Here is a 6,309-nt window from a genome sequence, read left to right on the forward strand (position 1 = left end):
AAACAAAAAACCAAACTACTGTCCCCATATATAACTAATCTGTGCTGTGCACCAACAAGAACCTGCTTTAAATTTCCATGCCAATTTACAACCCCCAGACCGTACTAGGCAAGGTTAGTGAAAATACCATCAGGACAGCGCTATCTAAAGACACATTAGGTAGTGTGTTAACTATACAAAAAAAGACACTGTACAGTTTAAAAACAAATTTTACACAGCCTTACATTTCAAATTCTTTTCTTTAAAAGGAGTGAGTTGTTAAATGGGGGGGGCGTTAAGTGGGGGGGGGCGTTAAATGCTTTATAGACAAAAAAAAACTTCGCTAGAACCAACTTATTCATCATCTTCTTTGTCGTCATCTTCCTCTTCTTCCTCCTCTTCCTCATCCTCTTCATCCTCCTCCTCATCTTCCTCTTCCTTCTTTTTCTTGCTCTTTAAAGCCTTGGTCATCCCCTTTTTCACTGTATCAGGTTTTCCTTTAGCTTTGTAGGCAGCAATATCCTTCTCTTACTTCTCCTTCAGCTTGGCAGCTTTCTTCTCCTAGGGCTGCTTGTCATTTGCTGCAGTGTTGTTCCAAATCCCTCCTAGTTTCTTTGCAACATCACCAATGCATAAGCCAGGATGCTCGCCTTTGATTTTGGGGCAGTACGCAGAACAGAACAAGAAGAAGGCCGAAGGAGGCCTTTTAGGTGCATTGGGGTCCTTGAACTTCTTTTTGGTCTCCCCTTTGGGGGGGGGGATGTAGGTTTTCATTTCTCTTTCATAACGAGCCTTGTCAGCCTTTGCCATATCTTCAAATTCCCCCCCCCCTCTTTTTTTTAGCAGATATGGTCTTCCACCTCTCTGAGCACTTCTTGGAGAACTCTGAGAAGTTGACAGAAGCATCCGGGTGCTTCTTCTTGTGCTCCTCCCGGCAGGTTTGCACAAAGAATGCATATGAGGACATTTTGCCTCTCGGCTTCTTAGGATCTCCTTTGCCCTTGTTTAGTTGATTTTCCTCCGCGAGGCACAGAGTCTCCCAGTGCCTGTCTGCACTTGCCCGAGCACTGTCTCTATGGAGCTCAATGTACTGCCGAGATACAATTTCAATACAACAAAACTCACTTCTGTGGCTGCACAGTTTTATACAAATTGTCACCAATGTATAGCATTGTATAACCATCATGACTATTGAGATAAGCAATTTCTTGACACCATACATCCTCTCATGACATCTGTAGCCAAATCTTTTCCTGCCCCTTCCATGACACTACTGATCTAGTGTCTGTCCCTGTATAGTTTGCTTTTCTAGAGTGTTGTATAAATAGAATCATATATTAAGGTGCTTTTTAGCCTAGTCTTTCCGACTTAGCATAATGCATTTGCAGTGCAGCCAAGCCGGTTAGGGGGCAAGCTTGATTGCTTCTCACTTTTCTTTTATTGTCTTTTTGTGCTATTTTCCATTTGTAAGCCCTGTATTACATTAACAAATGGAACCGGCAATAACGACAGAAAACTACAGTGGAACAGGAGTGGTCAGAATAAAAAAAAAAAAAGCAATCTTATTATGGTTTAAAAATAAAATGTCCTTCAAAGGGATTTGTGCATTAAAAGTTTTCCCTAGTTGTGGAACTATTTTGAGAGGTTTTAGAAACATTGGGAGGTGGGTCATAGCTGGAACGATCAGAACCAGGAAGCTGTCCTTGTTCTGAGATCCTACCTGTCACTGTCTCATTGTTCCCTGCCAACCAGAGACTGAAGATGCTCCCGCCAGGTGTTCCCAGTGACATGATGTTCTTCCCAAGTGGATGGGACCAAGAAACCACTGCCCAAACCCTTTAACTCCATGAGACAAAGTAAACATTTCTTCTCTTAGGTTGCTTCTGTCTGGCATTTTGTCACCATAACAAGAAAGATTATAGAAAAGTTGTCCTTGGTGTGAACATCATCAGAGAACAATTTCAGTCTATCACTAGATAAGATGGTTGCTGTGAGCCTAACACAAATAGCTTTAATCAGATGGATGTGATCTCCACTCTTGCTGCTGTCCTATGTATTTTTTTATAGTGAATGCTCCTTGTGAATAAATGTTGTATTGAAGACTTGACAAATGGAGGGGAGGAGTAGGAGTCTTGAGTATTCATCACTGTATCTCCAGCATTTATACCTTGAGTTAAGCCACAACTCTCACATTCTAGAAAACCGAAAGGGGTGGAAATCATTCTCATCTAAATGCAAATTGAGCCCATGGAATGCAACTGGCTATTACCCTATGGATACTGAACACATTTTACACTTAGCTATAAATTTGCTTTATTGTTCTTGTTCATGCACCTAAAAATACGTGATGCTTTGAATTCTCCCTTGAACTTGGTTATAATATTTTACCAGCTCCCTCAATAATCAATGGCTTAAGTAAATACTTGATGGCTATCCATTTATCAGTGTAAGGATCACTCTTCCTTTATATAAAAACAGTAATTCTGCAACAATGTGGTATAACAGTTGCAGGTGATACATGAACAAGTGTCAAACACCCCAGATAGGACACTGATGACAGACAGAAGAAATGATTCCACCAGGTCTAGCTTGGTGAATCAATGAGTTTATTGGAGTTGCTAATAGGATCACTGGGGACTCAAAGGCATCTGCAACACCAAAAGGTATGATGATGACTTACAAGAACTGAGCTCCTGCCCAACCAGAAAGCAGGGACACCAAAGAGTCATCTCTTTCCAGCAATTGTTACTGCTTATATAACCTTGGGGAGAGAACCCTGTGAATCTTATGACTATCTGTGTCTTCTCAGTCTTGTGAGTTTTCTGAGTCTCATATATGCCTTCCTGAGTCCCCAGGGAGAATATGTCAGTTCTCTGAAAATAGCTAGACAACATTTGACCCTCTTTCCAGCTCTGACATCTTTCTGTGCCCTCTCTTGTGAGATCTCCTGAGACTTGGTAGGCATAACATACATGCATAATTATTTTATTTCATTGATATCTGGGGATTTCACACATATTCCTCAAACACAGTCACCTGTTCCCAAGTTAAGAACCTTTGCAGTACCTACAGCCCCACTGCTCAGACGAACAGCAGAACATGCCATGCTCATAAACACAAAATTTAGAAGACAATTGGACTTTCATACCACATCCATTAAACAAAACAATAGTAGTTGCTTTCCTATTGGAGCCTCTGAGTTCCCTGCCATGGGATTTTTGCCCTAGCTTGTAATTTAGACATGAATTCTTGCAGGTAGAGCAGACCTTAAATCCAATCTGTAAGCAAATTGCCTCAACTACGATTGTGTCACTATTGCGCCAGTGAACACATCTTGCATAATATGCTGATAATATAGCTTGTAGGGTCCATAGCTGAGCAGATCGGTCAGCAACAATTTGCTTCTAGTCACCTACATAATGCCTCCCAGCACTTGAAATCCAGTGGGCAGGGAAGGATCGTCCATAATCAGCCAGATTTAAATCCTGCAACTGAAGTGTGTTGTCTTCAATAACAAATACTTGCACCTAGTTCTGAGATAAAACCAATAGAGATGGCAATAGCCTTTGTAGGCTGGGGTACTCACAAGCCCTCTTGGCCAACATTTCATATGGAGGTAATTTAATCTTGGGATATGAATTAATAAACAGGATACTTTTGAGTGGGTCTTTTTCTACCAATGCAGGGGATTCTCCTTTTTCTATATGCTTTTCTAAATCTGTAAGACAGTGTTTAATATCAGATTGTGAACTTTTTCAGAGTATTGCAGGATATCTGAAGGTCTACCAGTGTCCATTTCAAGCCAGTGACAACTAGTCTTAGAGGGATAACTGGGTGTTAAAAGAGAAACATCAGTAAGATCCAACACAGCATGAAAAGATACTATCTCTTGTATCCGTTATTTAGTCAAACCAACAATATTGGATGCAGTGGTGTCAGGGGGGGAAGTTGTCCCAGCTAGCCTTCTATAATCCACAGTCATCTGACCTCCTTATGCTGGAGCACTACTATGAGGCCATGTGACATATTCCTCTCCCAAATGACCCCACAGGGCCAATATGAGCTTCTGGGCCACTCTAGGAGCACTGAGGAGCAAAGCCATGTTTCCACCTGCCATGTCTACCACTTATTCATGTCTCATAGTCTCTAGACAAAAACCACATCTCTCATCCCTCTATTGGCCCCAGCTGGCTACTGAAGGCCCTGGGCTAGGGAAACAATCTTCACACCCACTATGCTTTCTTTCATGGGAGTACACATTCTAACCCTAAGAGATAGTCACCCACCTCTGGGACACTCTTAATCGTCTTCAACTGTGCTGCTCTGCCATTGACTCCTTTCAATGCTTTTGGTGAACTTTTGACAGGCTTTAGAACCATCTAAAAGCACTGAACAGGCACTGAATTGGGCTTCTTGCCCATTATTCCCGCAGGAACTCTAGCTTGGCACAAGTGCTGCCACATTTGCCTTGAGTAACCCAGAGAGATTCACTTATCTGCTTTGCCCTTCTCCTGTTCCCTCTTGGGAACAGAAGGCTAAGTCATTCAGATCTGCCAGATCTTCTACTTCATAAAGTTCACTTTCTTCCCATGGAGTTACACAAAGCCACTAAAGCTGCACACCTGTGTTGGGATCCCTGTGGAGTTAACATTTCTTCTCACCCTCCTAAGAATGTAGTCCTGCCTAGTTTGGTACACTGGGCATTGAACACTGCCTCTCACATGCTCAGACCCCTCAATCCCTGGCATTTCTGTCATCTGCCAGTTGCCTATATTCATCAGAACCTCATTCGATGATAAAGAATTGTCCCTAATGCTTGTATGAGTAGCCCATTGGGGACTGATTTTCTTTATATCATACAGCCTTTGTCTCAAGCATATGGGGGACATTGACCTTGAAGTCCCTGCCCTGACTTCCCCTCATGGTGGACTGGAAGGTGAAACAAACCCTTTCTTCAACAAATTGGTTTTGGTTATTATGCCTATCACAGCAATAAAAAGTAAAACAGGCATTCTTCATGTTTTCCACCATTCATGCCAAATAACAGATTAATTTGAAGGGTGACATCTGAATATTTCTTTCTTGTAATTCATCCCTTAAGCAGGAAAACTTTTTGTAGGCTGGGCAAAGACCACATAGCTGTCACTGCAGCCTGCTTATTACCATGTTCCATAGATTTAATTTCAGAGACGTCTGTATATTTCCTAGTCTACCAGCCACTGTGGGGAGTATCCCTGTGGTAGACCTCATTTATTAGAGAGGCATGCAAACTTTCTCTTACAGTTTGGTTTTGGTTGCATGAATTAGCACCATAGTAGGAACCATGTAACTGCCATCACATTAAGGAGGCCATAATACATAGAGACAGGGAACCATCTTATGATTGTCCTCATAGACAAATCACCCTCAGATTAGCCTCAGCTGCCTGTCTCATCACTTATTACAGGGATGATGTGACTGCTTTTCTACGGCTCATCTTTGATTCTGTTGGTATGTATTTGGGTGTTGATATATTATATGATTTTCCTATTTTCATCTCTATATGGAAAATGCTGGTTACATTCCTCATCTCAACTCCCAATACTCAAGAAAAAAGTATAACTCAGGACAACATCTCTCTTATTCTCACCCTGGAAAAAGCAACAGTAGCTATAAAGCTGGGTTTCCAAGGAGATGGTACCACCCATCCACATCTAAGAGTTAGAAGAAGAGCAGCACACAGCAGAAGCACTACATGTGCATTCTGCACTTGATGTTCTCAAAGACCAGTTTAGAGAAATTCATGCATCCTGGTAATCAACCTTTATGAAAATATCCAAATATAAGCTATATTTTTAATATGATAATCAAAGTTTTCAAAGAAATTGTAAAATCCGACCCAGAATGACAAATCCCACATGTTTTCTGCCATTGTGGACATTATCTCTGAAAGCATGCATGTCTTATTTGGAATACCATAGAGATCAGAAAATTATGGACCATGGATAGAGTCTTTCAAGGAAGGGAAGATAGAACACTGAAGATAAAGGGCTAAAGAGGAAAAGTAGAACAGAGAATGTTAAACTGGGATAGAGGAATTCAGGGACAGAGCAGAATGATGGGGAAGGCATGGGGAAGCAGCTTTGGTTATGGTGGTGGGAGCATGCAGTAGAGGCTACTCCTGCCATGGTTAGCCAGGAAGCATAGAATACAACAGGAAAAAGGGTCTGGATATACCCTGTGAGGGCACATCCCTAGCTACTTGCTTCCAACCAGATTTCACTTCCTAAAGGTTCCATAGCCTCCAAAATAGCACCATCAGTTAGTGAGCATATGAGAATATGAGCCTGT

At 41.7% G+C, this 6,309-nt stretch overlaps 1 pseudogene; it reads right to left on the reverse strand.

Annotated features, from left to right (window-relative positions):
- Positions 1–333: 333 nt before the first annotated feature.
- Positions 334–4,291, reverse strand: Gm11645 (annotated as a pseudogene).
- Between the last annotated feature and the right edge of the window lie 2,018 nt (positions 4,292–6,309).

Source organism: Mus musculus, chromosome 2 (assembly GCF_000001635.26).
Source record: "Mus musculus strain C57BL/6J chromosome 2, GRCm38.p6 C57BL/6J".
In the NCBI taxonomy this organism is placed as follows: domain Eukaryota; kingdom Metazoa; phylum Chordata; class Mammalia; order Rodentia; family Muridae; genus Mus; species Mus musculus.